Raw genomic sequence first — 17,599 nt, 5'->3', positions numbered from 1 at the left:
CCCATGTAAGAATCAAACCCTACACCTTGTGTCTATAAGGTACCTTAACCATTATACCATTATACAATAAGAGAAGAATAAATGTATTTCACATAGTAGTATAAATACTTTATATAGCCATAGAGGTGAAGAAACAATGTTAATAATAAGATTATTTCACAAAACAGTGTAATCACATAGAGGTAACAAGTCAATCTTAGTAGTACATGGATGAGCAAAATGGTACGGTGAAGAAGAATAAAGCAGGTATTACTTTGGAGATACTATAAACACATATTTGCAGTAACTTCAATGTAAAAAAGGGAGAGGGGAGTTAGAGAAGACATGAAGTTAAGGCAGCAATAAGATGGATCAGCTGTTTGGAATGTTAATTGAATGCATATTAAAACAATGAGAGGATGCAGATAGGATTTGGGAAAGTATTGCTCAAGCAATATTTGGGGGAATGGAATTAGGTATATTTTGCATATTTTAAAATATAGTATATTTTTTAATTCTGATCTAAATTCTATATAAGGCTAAATTATTTTAAGGGTAAGAGAACAGATTCCTAGAGTTTGGGGCAATATAAGTTATAATTTGTGATCTAAAACTTTGTCTGTGAAGCTTGAAATGAACATCCTGAGGAGTAAAAGATCTAAGCTGAAATCTGTAAGATCTAAGTATTATGCAGCCAGCTAAGAATGAAGAAGACACCATGTTTAACAGTTTGAAAACAAGAGAACACAGCAGTAGATGGAATCTATGTTTTCCAAGTAGCCACTTTTTTTTGGCTAGAATAAGGTAACAGGGTTCTTTTAAAAAAATGGCTGCTAATTGCTTGTAAGGGTAAGATTTTTCTTTAATGCTGTGTTGATGAAAGAGATGGCATATTATAGCTGTGCTTGGAAGATCTCTTAATGAATGGCACATCTGTTTTCTAATGAGAATAAGCAGAACATCTTTGTTAACCAAAAGAGTACTCTGTTAATTTTTGGTGCTTGTTATATTACTGTGAGGCTGAAACTCTAAATGCAGGTCTAGCCAAACACTTAGATTTCTGATGTGCTTGTAGCATCTTGTTTATCATGGATATTGTAAACACAAGATGTACCAGTTGTGGGCACCAGTGCAAACTTTTGATGTCTTCTGAGTATCACAGCTTTTTTATGTTTAGCAGCAGGTTCTTTTATGTAGTCATTTGGATAGTAGGGACAAGTGTTTGTCTAGGTCTTTTCTTTTAGTTGTACTTTGTAAAAATCTGGAGCATATCATCTTAATAAAGGATGCATTAGAGCTGGGAGAGTTTGTAGGGAAGTTCATTAATGAAGATAGAGAAATGGAGATAACAGGAATTCATGGGCACAACTCATTACAGCCTGCTCCTCTAGGCGTCAAATATTGCCTGTTCATATTTGCATTAATAATTCCAAAACCATGTTACATACAAGGTATCAGAAAATTTTATCTTGAAGCATACTTGATAGCAAACACAATTGTATTGATATATGACTTCTGTCAATGGGTATTTGTTAAAAATGTAAGGTGATAACTTCAGTTTTTAAATGCTGAAGCCACGCCCACTAGGGGTTAAAGGTACACACTCAAAAGAGCTCTACTGGAGGGAATGGCAGAGGTGGCAGATATATACTTAACTTTATAGGAAGGTTTAGTTAGAGAAAAAATCCCTGAACCAGTCAAGAGTTTTTAGGTATATTCCTAAAGTACTGAGGCATTGAAATCCCTGAGCCAGTCAAGGCCTTTTAGGTATATATTCCTAAAGAACTGAGGCAATGAATATCAAACAAACAAACAAAAAAACAGTATTGACAACTGACTATGAAAACCTAAATCTATTTAATGAATATTTAAATGCTTTCAGCTTTAATGGTCTTCCTCAGAACAACAAATCAACAGGTTCAAAATGATTATATACTCACACCAACAAATCACATGACCCCATTCAATTAAAATAACAAGAGTGTTAATTATGTTCCTAAACAATATGTACTTTCAATACTATTAAAATATATATAAAATAAATCTATTTGCATTTTTTAACATTTTGTTTTAAATTTAAAACAACTTTAGAATAAACACTGCTATTCAAACTTAGAGGGTGATAAGTATGAAATAAAATTTGTCACTTTAATTCCCTATAGTCTAAGTGTCCCTCTCAGTCTTCATTAAACACATCGGAACATAGTCTATAATAGAAAAACAAACCTTCTGAAGTTTTGACATTCAGTTGAATGCTTACCTAAAGCATTATCCATGTTTTCTTTTTTACTTTAACAGCATACTGATGTTCATAAACGCATTTTCTAAGCTTTCTATTAGTTTTCCCAATAAAAAAGCCTCACAGGACCTATATTTGACTAAGTATACTACAAATCTCGATATACAAATGAAGAAGTCTGGTGTGGGATACATTCTGTCAGTCTTAATGTCAACAAAACATGGACTCTTGGACATGTATTGACATATAGAACAATCAAAGCATTTAAGGTGCCCATTCTTTAGTCTTCACATTTCTTATTCCTAATTTCTAATAAAATTTTAATGTTAATGCTATTTTTGTTGATAAAAATGTTTTGTCTCCCGTTACTTTCCTAACTTCCTCACTTGCACTCAAAATTCCCTAATTGTTTTCAATCACCTTCCTTATGGTTCCACTGTTCAAAGAGAAGGTTACAGGCATGGAAAGGGGCCAATCCTGTGAAATACTTGATGGACCATGATCTTTTTGTAAATCATTTCCTATCATAACCTTCTTGATTATGTCAGTGGGGTACCCCCTGTTGACAAATCTATCATGCAGTGGTTTGAAAAACTATCTAACACTTCTCCATCTGTGGTTAAATGTTAAACAATCACCATTGTTCCCCTTTATCCACCTTTATAACTTTACTATTATAATCATTACTGACATCTCTCAAATTCTGTCTCTCAACTGGAGACAAATTAGAAAACTTTTTTCATTTTTTTTGTTTTAAAAGGTCCTTGTCCTTTATGCAACATTTTATTAGCTGGTTCAACGCTTTATGAAAATATAAGTAAAAGTATTATTAACAAGTCTTGCGGACAGATTGATTCTTGATTATACATCAATTTGACAGAAGGGGTGATAACAGAAAATATGTATCTCTTTTTTCATATGCCTAAACCTAAATTGGGAAAATTCTTTGAAGTTCCTAAAATTCCTAAAAGAAGTCGTGTCACCCCTGTCAACCCATTGTGACTGCACTGGATTCTAAATTAGAAGCCACATCCAAATGTATTTATAGGGCCTTGCTTAGTTTGGTTAAAAGAATGCCATCCTTTATAAGGGATTCCTTTGATTTTTTAAACAAAATAAAAAATATAAAAGTGGAACAACAAGATTTGTTAGTTACTGTAGATGTGCATTCTTTATACACCACTAAACCACATGACATTGGTGTAGAATGGACAACTTTCATGCTGAATGAAATCAATGGCTATTTGATGTCAGAAATAAAGTTTTTGATAAAGTGTATTGATTATGTTTCAACTAACATTTTTTTTTTCCTTTGAGAATTACTACTGTCATCAAAAGATGGGAGCAGCAATGGGGACCTACATGGCAATGAATTATACAAATTTAGTGATGGCATACTGGGAAACTTATGTTTTACCATATATCAGTGGGTATGTTGCATCTTATTTTCGATTTGATTTTTTTTTTATGTTGCGAGGGGGAATATCAGAATTAGAAACATTTTTTGGAAAAAAATGAAAATACAGGGTTTTAAAGTTTTCTATTTATTATGATTTTTCCAAAATTAGTTTTTTTGGATGTTAAAATACATAAAAAGATGGTGAAATTAAATTATATTCTGTTATCAGTTACAAAAATGTTTCCAGTAATGCCATTTTATATTACTGTAGCATGCATCCTACATACTTAAAATGCAACATCATTAAGGGGAAATTTGTAAGGTTACAACATTTAACCACAAATGTAGAACTGTTAGATAGTTTTTCAAAAGCACTGCATGATTCATTTTGTCAACAGGGGGGTACCCCAGATACATAATCAAAGGGTTATGGTAGGAAAAGATTTACATAAAGATCATCATACATCAAGTATTTCACAGGATTGGTCCATTTCCATGCCTTTAACCATCTCTTTGGACAGTGGAGCCATAAAGAAGGTGATTGAAAGCAACTGGAGAATTTTGAGTGCGAGTGAGGAAGTTAGAAAAAGTAATGGAAGACAAACCATTTTTTAACAACAAGAAAGGCTGTAACATTGAAGATACAATTAAAGAGTTATGAACTGCAGACATTAATTCACAAGCTGGCAGCATATATATGGATGACTTCTCTCTTCATCTAACAGATCCTGAAAGATTTGGAAGTAATATTTGAATAACTTTGTCAATCTGGTATAAGAGCTGGATATAAGATAAACTCACAAAAGACTAAAGACACAAAGAAGAATTATTCCCCTAGTGATAGGTGGTGTGAAGAGTAGCCTGAGTGACCCCATAAGTTACTTAGGACTGAAGTTACCAGGCACAATTGTAGGGTCATTGTCCTTAACACTTGAAAGAATTTAAGTAAAAGAAAAGATCTGCATGGGAAATAGAAGAATATTTGTCTAGATGTGACATGGAAAATCCAGGCAGTTTAGTGGTTTGTTCTAGCACTAGCATTATGCACATCTTAGGGTTTGCCTCTTCCTCCCCCCTCAGATTAGATTTTTTAATAAATTGAGAGAAAAAAAAAACACTACAAAAATGATGTGGGCAGAACAAAAGCCTAGGGTGGCACTGAACATTATAGCTTTGCAAAGAGAAGCAAGAGGGCCAGAAGTCTAGGAATTTGAAACAAACTACAAGGCCAAACTACAAGGCAGCAAGCGCTGAAGTGTTACAGAAAATATTGGATCTAAACGGCCATTCTAGATGTAAAGCCATTCTAATACAGCAATTGAGAGGGATCAGAGGTACATATAATTTATTAAGGAACAGAAGGTTGGACAGGAAAAAGGACAGAGGGATGCTGAAAATGTACATAGCATTTGATAAAAATATTTGAAAGAAAAAAAAATGCTAACTTGTTTGAATTAGTTTTCTCCAGTAGAAATAGTTCATAGGGTCATAGGCTGTTACTAGGCTATCTGCCCAAAAGCCATTTTAAGATTAGCCACACGTGCACAAATTAACCAAAATATTGCTGACATTTGTCAGTACTCCAAGGGATGTTATGGTTATGGTTATGATGTAGGCTTGTACACATCAAATATTCACAGGCTGCTCCTGTCCATTAGGGATGGAGGTGTCAAACCAGGGGTGGATTTGTGATTTTCTATCCACTGGAACAAGTTATATTTGAAAATGGTTAGGGATGAGCTTTGCTTCACATGGAAGCCTGTTCCAGAAAAGGGTTAATCTTTGAGACACATACCTGTTCCTCCAACATGAACTGTTTATGCCACAGATAATGTTTAGGTCCCTAGATTGGGTATTTATGATGCTATTTGTTTTGCAGATGTGCAGAAGATCCATCAGTGTGGGATCAGAGGATGCCTTGTAGGCTAGGCATAGATCTCCACGCAGCAGTCTGTAGGAAACCAAGTACAGGGATAGGGCTTTGAGATGGTCTTGTAGGACTTGTTTACTCCCCATGTTATTTTTGTAGGGAACCTCTGTGGTCTCCCAAGCTGTGGCAACCATGCATAGTCAGGTACATACTGAAGGGTACATTGTACTCAATGACTGGTCTGATGAGAGACATGTAAAGTGGAAAAAAATGACCTTCTTGGACCTGGATGCCATGCTATTATCTATAAGTTGCACAACATAGATAGATTTTCTCACTACAGTAGACACACAGTGATCAAAGTTCAGGTTAGCATGCATTCCCAGATCCTTGACCACTGGATCAACTGTTTGAGGCATATTATCAATGTGGTGATTTCCAGAGGTGGCTGTCTTTCCAAACGGTACTATTATGCATTTTTTGAACTGAGATTTAGTTCATGGCTCTGACACCAGTTGTTTGTTTATGACATGCCCTCTTGAAGGGTATTTGTGTCTTTAGGGGATTCAGTAACCAAGCCTGGTTTGCAGTCATCTGCAAAATTGGTCAGCCAGAGGCCCTTGACATTTGCCTTGATTTCAGAGAAGTAGATGCCAAAAAGGAGAAGCTCCAGCACCAATCCCTGTGGGACTCCTCTAGTGACTTGCCTCTTTGTGATGGTTGCTTTCCCTATCCTAACTTCTTGTACCCTATCAGTAAGCCAGCTGGCGATCCACCTGGTGACATGTAGGTTTACACCTAATTTTGTAAATTTATTCACAATGCCCAAGTGAGGTATTGTCCCAAATTTCTCAGCCAGATTGAGGCTTTATTGACCTTCTTAAAGATGTCCACCAGGTTAAGTAGGCATGACCTGCCTTTGACAAAACTGAAATGGGTAGGGTCCAGTGCCTGCAGGTTTCCTATGTCATTGTTTATCAGATCCATGATAATTCTTTCCATGGCCTTACCTATAAGACTAGTCAGACTTATGAGTATGTAGTTTCCTGGGTTTGTGGGAGGTCCACCTTTGTGTAGAAAGATAACTGTTGTGGTCCTCCATTCATTAGGTACAAAGCCCAACTGGAGGCTATAGTTAAACAGAGATTCTAGTTGGCCAGACAGGTCATGTTTCCTTCTGTTCAGGAGACATCCTAGAATATTATCAGGTCCCACTGAAGCACTGTTCTTGGGTTATTGTTTTGAGTGCAGTGAGGACCTGCTCTCTAGTGATAGCTGGTGGGGAAATTGTGGAAGGCATTTCCTGAGGGGTGACTGGGGAAATAGGGGGGTAAAATTGGAGCTAACTTTATCAGCCAGATTTGTTATATCATCTAGCTCAGTATAGGTGTTTCCATTCACCATTAGTTAGGCACATTATTGGATGTTGCCTTTAAGGTTGTGGATATAACTGAAAATTTGGCTTTGTTGGACTTGATAAGTCTTCTATGTAGCTTATTCAGATTGGTGATGGAGTTTTTACCTTGCTGGGCAATGCCCCTCCTGTTTTTGGACATGATTTTCTTTCTTTACACCCACATGGACTATGACAGAATCATACTGGTACTTGAAGTGCAGTGACTTGAGTGCCTGTGTGATCTGGCTGATCCTGGCCCCTGACAGGCAGCTGACTGTCACTCTCTACTCGGTCAGCCTGGTGAGTTGGAGATATGTGTGTCTCACAATAGAGCCTCTTATGACTAAAATATTGTGTTGTGTGGTGGTTTGTCTTATGGGCTTTGAGGTTGAGACACGTTGTGATGACTCTCTATGCGTCTTTGTGCATGTTGTCTTAACAGAGTGCTCCAGAGGTTAGTGAGGATAATTGTTTTGTGTGCGACATCTCAGAGGCCTTTGAGTTTTGGAAGATTACATTTAAGAGCCTCAGCATATGTGGGTCTATGTGTATGGTCCATGTTATGTGTGAAGGGTGCAGTGTGCGTGTGCTTCTGACAACCTGTTTGGTATTGTTTGTGTTGGTAAGTACAAACCTTGCCTCTAGTAACATTTTGTGGCTGTATCTCTCACATACTGCATCAGTTTGTTTTAGAATTAGGTGGTTGTCAGTAAGCATGAGACAATTGTTACATTGCCTCAGGATGCCCAAAACCACCAATCTGGCTGCAGGGATAGCAGGAATGTGCAAATCTATGATTATAGCTCCTTATTATTACTCCTTTTACTTGCAGATTTTAAAGAGGTGCTTACAGCCGGCTACTGGCTTGTTACTTGCACTTGCAGTACTGTGCTCCTCAATGCCACAACTTGGTACTAGGGAGATTTCTGAGGTAGTCTATTATAAGGACATTTTCATTCAAAGTACTTATGACTATACAGCACAGTGTAAGGTGCTGCTGCACAATGAGCAGTAATGCACAAATGTGCTGATTTTATAGCAGCACAGAAAACTGCTAAAATAAACAAAATGGCCATCTTGCCAATCACCAAATTACACTAAAGGCTGACCAAAGTGATTCCTAACTCACCGACATTTCAAACTACCTCCCACTGCCACTGGAATGCAGACCTAATCCTTCTTAATATAGAAGCCCTTTAGCAGGGCCAAAAGTGCAGGAACACAACAATTAAGTATCAGCAACAATTACAAAGTAGCAAATTACACAGTAACAATGCCAGGAAAATTTCTCAGAAGTGCAGTTCTCATTAATTAGCTAACAGTGCAACATCAGGGCACTTTAAATGGTTTAAAGTGCAAAAATCAGCAAATAAAACAAAATAAAAGTAGAAATACTCTAATATAGTTAAATGAAGTGCAAAACAATAACATGTTTTTTTTTCTGCCAAGGATGGCACATGATTAATTTAGGACACTTTCAGGGTGTGGAAAGGATGTCAAGCAGATGGAAAAATCTGTGAATATGGCAATTTGTAGTAAAGGAGGCTAATTCAAGAACAATATGGATTTGCTGGGTGGGCTTGAGGTACAATAGATCGCAGGGAAAATATGTAATTAGCTTACCTAATTGACAATAGCGATCAATTGGATAGAACAACTTTGGTAATCATATTGTCATTATGGGCAGAAGCCAGAGAGACAGTGGATTTAAAACCACAACAGGGAAAGGGTGTGAAGTTTGGGAAAAATTCTGATTTACTGTAAGAAGCCTGACAAATAAAACACTAAAGTTTGTAGTCCACAACATTGCAGGTCTGCATGTGAGCCAAAATGAAGGCAAAAAAATGTTTTGGCCTAGTGATATATTAATTAACTAAGGCCAGGATAGCAGTCCACTCAGTAATACAGATTTGTACAAACCAGATAAAACCAGATCCAAGAATATGCAAGTTACCACCGAGGCCATGTTGCAATAAAGGGATGACAAGCAGAAGTCTGATGATTTGTAAAGAATTATTGTACTAGGATCGGTTAATGGTAGGAAAAAATAATGACTTGGGAGCAATGCATGATTAAGAGTGTGGACTATCTTATAAACACAAAAGTGCAAATAAATTAATAGATAAGCTGAAAACTTTGAAAGTATACATAATCCAAAGAGATAAATGGTAGAAATGAGTTATCTGGTGAATGGAAAACATGTAAGAACATCCAGGTAAAAAGTGAGTTATAAGTAAACTATATAAAATGTTAATATTGTGGCAAAGAAGCAAATGCATTTAGAACTTGGAGTAAGCTACTTTCACACTGTGGGTTCTACCACTGAGCCAGTTTGCAACCCACCTAGTAATATAGGGGTTGATGTCTAGCTTAATGAGTTTTTCTATGATTCCTGAGTAGGGAATGGTATCAAAGGCCTTGGCCAGATCAAGGTAGGCTGTATGAACCACCTTGCCTTCATCCACAGCTCTCTGGTGACTGACTCAAAGAAGTTGACCAAGTTGAGCAGGCATGATCTACCCTTCACAAAACCAAACTGTGTGGGATCCAGAGTTTGGAGATTCCCCTATATCCTTGTTTATTAGGTCCATGATGATGTGTTTCATAGCTTTGCATATCAGACTCATCAGACTAATGGGGCGATAGTTCCCAGGGTCTGTAGTCACTCCTCCTTTCTGGAGAGGGATGACTGTAGCAGTGCACCATTCGGTAGGGACAATGCTTGAGGTGAGGCTGTGATTGAACAGGGCACACAGGTGAGGTGCCAGTTCACTCAGTAGTTCATGTAGAACACAGCCAGGGATATTGCCAGGTCCCATATAATCTGTATTCATGGCCTTGGACAGTGCTGTTTTAACCTGTGCAGCAGTAATACTGGGTGCTGGCAATCTACTGTATTGTGACTGGTCCCTTGGGGGGGGGGGGAGAGGAGTAAAGTTGACACTGAATCTGTTGGTCAGTATATTGTCAATATCTGTTGGCTTGGTATAGGAAGTACCATTGTGCAGTAGCCCAGAGCAAATCTGGGTATTGCTGTGGAGATTCTTTACATAACTATAGAAGGCCTTGTGGTTGTCTTTACTATCTGCTACAATTCTGTTCTTTACTATCTGCTGCAGTTCTATTTTCATAACTAGGTTTGGAGGACTTGATGAGGGATTGCAACTTTTTGTTGAGGCTGATAAGGGAGTTTTTCCACTCTTGGGACTTCACCTTATTCCGCATCAGTTTCCTCCTTCTGTTGTAGAGTTAGTTTATGGCAGGGGACCAACATATTGGCTGCCTTTTTTTGGAGGAAAGTGTTTTGGTTCTATTGGGTATGGCAAGATCCATGCATTTGTGTACGTGTTCATACAGTGCACTGGTGCATGATTTGGCAGTCATGCAACTGATATCCATTTGCATGGGTGTTGCGAAGTTAGCCACCTCTGTTTTTAGGAGCCCAAAGGTAGCTTTGGAGAAGTTTTTCATGGTGGTTACCTTTGCAGAGGGGGGTTGGGGGTGGGAGGGATGTGGATTTCCAAGGGGATTAGTTTGTGGTCAGATCTAACCAGGGAGGACTTGACTATTGGTGTAGAGCAATGATCGCTCATGTTAGTAATGACCAGGTCAAGGATGTTACTACCTCTAGTGGGGGTAAGAATGAGCTGGTCCAGGGCATTGGAATTAATGAATTCCAGGAAACGTTGGGCAAGTGTATTGGTACATGAGTAGTTTTCTCAGTTAATGGAGGGGAAGTTGAAGTCGCCCAGTATGAAAGTGTTAGGTTGGACCCTAATATTCTCCAGGGTGCTTAGGAATGTGAGGTGTGAGTCTTGGGACATTGTTGGGGACATATAGCAGGATACGACCTGAATCGCTGTCTTACCCAATGTTAGCTGCACCTGAAGTATCTCAGATGCATTATGTTGGGTTACCAGTCTGGAGGTGTGTGCATCCTTTATGAATATGGAAACACCACCGCCTTTGGAGCTTAGGTCCAAGTTCTGAGGCTGAAAGGTATGGAATGAGTTATAGCCTACTAGTACAGGGGTGCTTTCTGCTGCCTTGAACCAGGTCTCAGTTACAGCACAAATGTCGATGTTCTCCATTACATGAAGTGCTTCGAGCGAGTGCATTTTGAGGTTTAGACTTCTAGCGTTGAGCAGCATGACCCTCAGATTGCATTTGTTTGTAGGTGATAATAATAAAAGATATACCGGATAGTGCCAATGGAATCCTCAGTCAAAAGAGAAAGAACAAAAAGCTGTGCATAACACTGACGGATTCGGCAACCAGGAAACAAAACCACTTCAAGATTCCATGTAGAAAACTCCTTTATTCAGTAAAACAACGAGTGGATAAGCGCTTTCACGCACCGAAAGTGCGCTTCCTCAGATCTTCACAGTTAAGAAATGAACTCTCAAAGTATATATACCCAATAACAATTCAATTAAGCATCTAATTAAATAATTATTCAATTAATTGATTCACCTTAATTTAGTATAATGAATGAGAATCACTTTATACAAGGGATGGCAGTGTAAAGCAACTCTAGTAAACTTCTCTTTCTATTTCTTCTGTTCATATATAGAAATACATCCATGAATAAATAAAAATAAAAACATATTTATATAATTTATATAATTTCTAACATGCAATGGAACATATTTCAAATGATCAAATCCATTCAGTTAAAACTATTCAAATAAATATATGTATATAAATATAGATAAATAAATATAAAAATAAATAAATCTCATGCAATAATTCTATGGAAGAATATAAATGCATATAATGAAAAATCTATATTATAAGAATGTATAGTATAAAATATATACGTATATAGTGCCAAAAAGATGAAGATCTCTTTTTTGAGCATATGTATATAAACAGTATCATAATTAGCTATGTAAGATGTCAATGTTGTTCATAGACTAATAATAACGGTGAACTATACATTTATATGACTAATATATGCCTTTGTATATATATGACATCACCAAATATATAAACAAAATAAATACTATATTGTTTATATAAAAAATCCATGTCTATATGTAAAGAAGTATAAAAATATAAAAATATATATATATTCAGATATTAATAAAAGTATATTATATATATGTGTGTTATATAGTATATACATATATGAAGATAAAAAAAGTTTTGTGTATATATATATATATATATATATATATATATATATATATATATATGAATATAAATATAAATATATATAAATAAATAATTGAATGGATGTCTTTGTATAAAATGTTAAAATCAACCATTAAAACCATATGGATGAACATGAACTAGAGTATATTAAATATACTTATATAAAACCAATAAAGTAAAATAAGAAAGTGTCAAGTTGATATGTAAACATAAATATATATCAACAAGGCCTAAGACTTAGAAACATGAATATGACATAAATATATATATGTACATAGAAAACAACTTTGGGATACATTATTTATATATCCTACTATCTAGCACTGGTTTGATGCAAATGCTCTGATTCAGACCTGGGTATAAATGAGCACCCAATTTTAAAATCCATGATAATTCCACATTCGCCAGAATATTCATGTTGTTACCCCATCTCTTGTTAAGTTCTATTAATTGTAGTACTCTGAATTTAAAGCTGTGCTCCCTGAATTCAAGCACATGTTTAGCTAAAGCATTCTTGTCATTATTTTTCTTTATTTCATATATGTGATTGTATATTCTTTGCTTAAACCTTCTCTTGGTTAAGCCAACATAGAATGCTTCACATTTTGTGCATGTCGCTAGATAAACCAAATTCATGGAGTTGCAGCTTGCATAGAACCTGGGTTTAAATATAAAATCCATTTTGGGATGTTTATATGCTTGTTCATTACTAATATATCTACACATGTTACATCTGGTACATGGAAAAGTTCCCATAGTATTAAGATGTAACTGTTTGATGGAATTTCCTTTGCCCTCTTTAAAACATAACAATCTTTTTAGATTGGGGGAATTCTTATAGAGAAAATTCGGGTATTCACCCACTATATTCTTAGTTGTTTCATCTATAGTTAAAAGCTTCCAATTCTGTTTAATTATATTTTTTAGATCTAAATTGTCGTTGGTATATTGCATCATATATGCTACTCTATTGTTGGTATTGAAGGATATCCCTTCATTAATTTTAAATCTAGTATGAGGTGTCTTGTTGTCGATTCATTCATGGAATCATGTGTCGAAAAGACTTCATTTCTTATGTCATGCACCATTCTCATGTTATAACCTCTTTCTAAAAACAATTCTTCCATCTTGTTTGCTTCATCTTTGAGTATTTGTTGATTTACACATAGCCTCCCTACTCTGATAAACTGACTCTTGACTATGCCTGGAAACACGTGTCTAGGGTGCATACTGTTGTAATGTAAAAGATTGTTCACCCAACATGCTTTCCTATATAAACTGGTTTCTATTCTGTTTCCTTTTATTGTTATATTGATATCTAAAAAACTGATATTAGTGTAAGACCATTCCATGGTGAATCTTAAAAACTGGGTTGTGGATTCCAAATCTGATAAAAACATTTTAAATTCATTCAAGGTGCCTTCCCATAAAATCAAAATATCATCTACAAACCTCTTGTACATTTTGATGTTATTAATGTATCTTGCTTCACTAAATAAATGATTCCTCTCCCAGTTAAAGACAACTAAATTCGCGTAAGTGTTGGCTACGGGGGTGCCCATGGCAACTCCCCATTGCTGTAGATAATATTTGTCTTTAAATATAAATACATTGTTTTCAAGTACTATTTGTAGTAGAAGATGTATTAAAATCTGCTCATCAGTATCAAAATCTGTATTGCAATTAAGAACTTCCATTATGGCTTCCAAACCCTCTTCATTAGGTATACTAGTGAAGAGGTTTTTTACATCTAAAGTTATCAAGACACATTTGTTCAAAGTATATATATTGTTTTCATTGAATCTATGAATGTCATCCAGAAGGTGATATGTGTCTTTTAAAATAGTGGGAATGGAGTCAACTATAGGTCTTAATATAGTCTCAAGATATGTAGATATATTAGAGGTGACCCATCCCCTTCCTGAAACAATCGGGCGCATTGGAAGTGGGAAGATACCCTTATGTACCTTCGGTAAGCCTGGGGACCTATAGCAGGATACGACCTGAATCGCTGTCTTACCCAATGTTAGCTGCACCTGAAGTATCTCAGATGCATTATGTTGGGTTACCAGTCTGGAGGTGTGTGCATCCTTTATGAATATGGAAACACCACCGCCTTTGGAGCTTAGGTCCAAGTTCTGAGGCTGAAAGGTATGGAATGAGTTATAGCCTACTAGTACAGGGGTGCTTTCTGCTGCCTTGAACCAGGTCTCAGTTACAGCACAAATGTCGATGTTCTCCATTACATGAAGTGCTTCGAGCGAGTGCATTTTGAGGTTTAGACTTCTAGCGTTGAGCAGCATGACCCTCAGATTGCATTTGTTTGTAGGTGTTATGGTGGTAATTCGGTCTTTGGAACACAGCCTAAAAAGGGCACTATAGGGGTGGCAAAAGCCTTGGCCAGTATCCGGAAGCTCAAGAGTGGCAGATGCAGGCCATCTTTGGCAAAGCATTGAGGTCTGTCAATCATGTTATTAAATTATTTCTGCTGAAAAGCTGCATACTTGAGCTGTTTGGTTAGCTTTTACATACCTACATCAACTTTATTACAAGCTGAGATAAGTACAAACTTGCAGTGTTATAAGATAGTACTGCATTTTATTTTTTTCTGTTATATTGAATATTCTGTTAATATAGTACTGCATTTATTTGTTTACTGAAAATTGTGAGCCCTCTCTCTGTCTGCAGTTAGTAGGTTTATTCTTCTCATTTCATTGATATTCTGTGTAGAAGTCTTAGCCTAGAGGGTTTCTTTGTGCCTTAAAGTCTTAGTTCCTTATCTCTGAAATTATTTCTGCTGAAAAGCTGCATACTTGAGCTGTTTGGTTAGATTTTACATACCTACATCAGCTTTAATACAAGCTGAGATAAGTACAAACCTGCAGTGTTATAAGATAGTACTGCATTTTATTTTTTCTGTTTTATTGTTTCATTGAATATTGTGTTAAAAATATTACTGCATTTATCTGCTTATTTATTTGTTCACTGAAAATTGTAAGCTCTCTCTCTGTCGTAGTTAGTTTTCTCACCCACCCTCCCTGTTCTTGTTGTGGTATTAATCTTGGTGGCTTTGGAATTGACCGCCCCTCAAGTAAGTTTGAACACTCCTCCTGGGCCCATCTCATTTGCTCACTCAACCGAGTACAGTGAGACCATATTTTTATTTTAGACACTCCTACCATTCCCATCTGTTCAGCTCTATTCCAGCTCTATCCTAGTCAAGTCTCATTAGCTTATCCTGCCTAATACAGAGAGAACATTTGAGTAGGCATACCCACTTAGGCCCTGAACTTGTCTGATTGAAGACTGCTGGAACAGCGCTCAGTTCTGAGGTTTTTTACTGGTTAATTGGGTAATTTGTTTAAATCAGTTTGCTTGTTTTCTATTGTTATATAAAAATTGCATTTTATCTGCTTTTACTGTATTTGTGTTTCTTCCTACTTTATTACCATATTTTGCTTTTGCCACTAACTTAAAGTAGAATTAAGAAGGTTTGTGGTCTGCACTGCTGTGGCAGGACAGGTAGCTTACATCCTTCTAAGCTGGGAATTGCTGATTGAAGGCTCAGTGCCTGTTATTCTAAAAGTGTATTAGTTCTGGTTTAAGCACTTGGGCTCCAGGCCAGTTATTTTACATTAAGAAGGTTTGTGGTCTGCACTCTTGTGGGAGGAGAGGCTAGATTCTGTCCTTCTGAGCTGGGAATTTCTTATTAAAGGCTTACTTTGCCTGCTTATTTGAACTGTTTTTTCTGATATTGGTGTGCCTTGTCTACTGTAGCATAGACTAGATTCAGGCCTACTGAATCTAGCTTTGTTTGTATAACTTGAGCACTAATCCAGACCATCTTTTTTGGAGAAGGTTCCCCTGCACCCCAGTGGCAGGAGTGTGTGGTTAGAACTTGTCTGATTGAAGACTGCTGGAACAGGGCTCAGTTTTGAGTTTTTTATGGTTAATTGGGTAATTTGTTTAAACCAGTTTGCTTGTTTTCTATTGTTATAAAAAATGCACTTTTTTCATCTGCTTTTACTGTAATTGTGTTTCTTCCCACTTTATTACCTTATTTTGATTGTGCTTCTTCTTAAAAGTACTCAGTTGTATTATTCTGCTGCAGTTGCTTCTGCTTGGTAGTAGCCTGATTAAATTGTAACTGTTATTCTAAGCCTTTTGGTTTAAGCACTTGGGCTTCAGCCCAGTTGTTTTACATTAAAGAAGGTTTGTGGATTGCATTGCTGTGGTAGGACAGGTAGCTTACATCCTTCTAAGTTGGGAAATGCTGATTGAAGACTCAGTGTCTGTTATTCTAAAAGTGCATTAGTTCTGGTTTAAGCACTTGGGCTTCAGGCCAGTTATTTTACATTAAGAAGGTTTGTGGTCTGCACTCTTGTGAGAGGAGAGGCTAGATTCTGCCCTTCTGAGCTGGGAATTTCTGGTTAAAGGCTTATTGTGCCTGCTTATTTTTCTTTCTGAAATTTGTGTGCCTTGTTTGCTGTGGCCTAGAAGTTAGTAGTTTATTGGCCATTTTGGCTTAGTTTTTATCTCTTTCATTTCCCTGCTATAAAAACCGCATTTGCGCATTTTTTTGTGCTTGTATTCAGCTCGACAAGTGTCTGCCATGTGTCCTGCAGAGTTCTACAGCAGCAGAAAGACAAAAAGAGACTTTGGAGTGATTAAGTATCATTTTTCTGCATTTTCTGGCTGTCTTTAACTAATTCCACCTAAAACGCCAATTTTTTAGCATTTCTGTGTTTTAAAAAGCTTGTTTCTGCTACTTATTGTACTTAGTTGCTGCCTGCACTTGAACTAAGTCATTTTTGTGTTTAAATAATCTGTTTAACTGTTGTTGGCTACACACTAAAGTGCAATATCCATTTCTGTGCATTTAAAGTGGTTTTTTTTATTGTATCTGCTTTATTTTCTGAAAAAAAAAAACTTGTTTCCTGCCTTTCTGAACTAGTATAGTCCACTTTTCAGGTTATGACCAATGGATGGGAGATCGCAGATATACCCCAGGGATTACTTCAGTGTCACTGCTTGACAGAGGCACAGCAAAATAATAGGCCTAGTTTTATTCAAACTAAAGGGGTGGTAAAGCCACATAACTATGGGCTAGGCTTATAAATGCCCTTGGGCAGATAGCCTAGTATGAACCTATGAACCTATGAACCTATTACTGAATTCAGGGCTGTGTTACAAGTTTCTGTGTTGCCCATATCTTACTTGGATGGAAGGCAATTTCTCTGTTCACCTGTGAGAGAGGGGAGCTTTGAACAGCCTATCTGTCAGTGGAGGAGTGGTTTCAGCCCAGATGTTAGTAGTTTATTGGCCATTTTGGGCTAATTTCTATCTCTTTCATTTCCTTGCTATAAAAACCACATTTGCGCGGTTTAGTGCGCCGGGCAGTGCCAGTTAGCTAGGAATAAACTATTCCCAGCTCCACAAAGTCTACTCTTCAATTTTTCCCTTGGAACTAGACAAACTTTCAACTTAAGCACTCAAACCATTCATTTCACAGCCCAGCACTTGCTCAAAACTCATAGCAAGCACTAATTAACCCTAGCA

This window comes from Protopterus annectens, chromosome 2.part2 (genome assembly GCF_019279795.1).
Source record: "Protopterus annectens isolate FY-2018-M chromosome 2.part2, PAN1.0, whole genome shotgun sequence".
NCBI classification, from domain to species: domain Eukaryota; kingdom Metazoa; phylum Chordata; order Ceratodontiformes; family Protopteridae; genus Protopterus; species Protopterus annectens.
The sequence above is the reverse complement of the archived record's forward strand: the minus strand, read 5'-3'. Positions refer to the sequence as shown.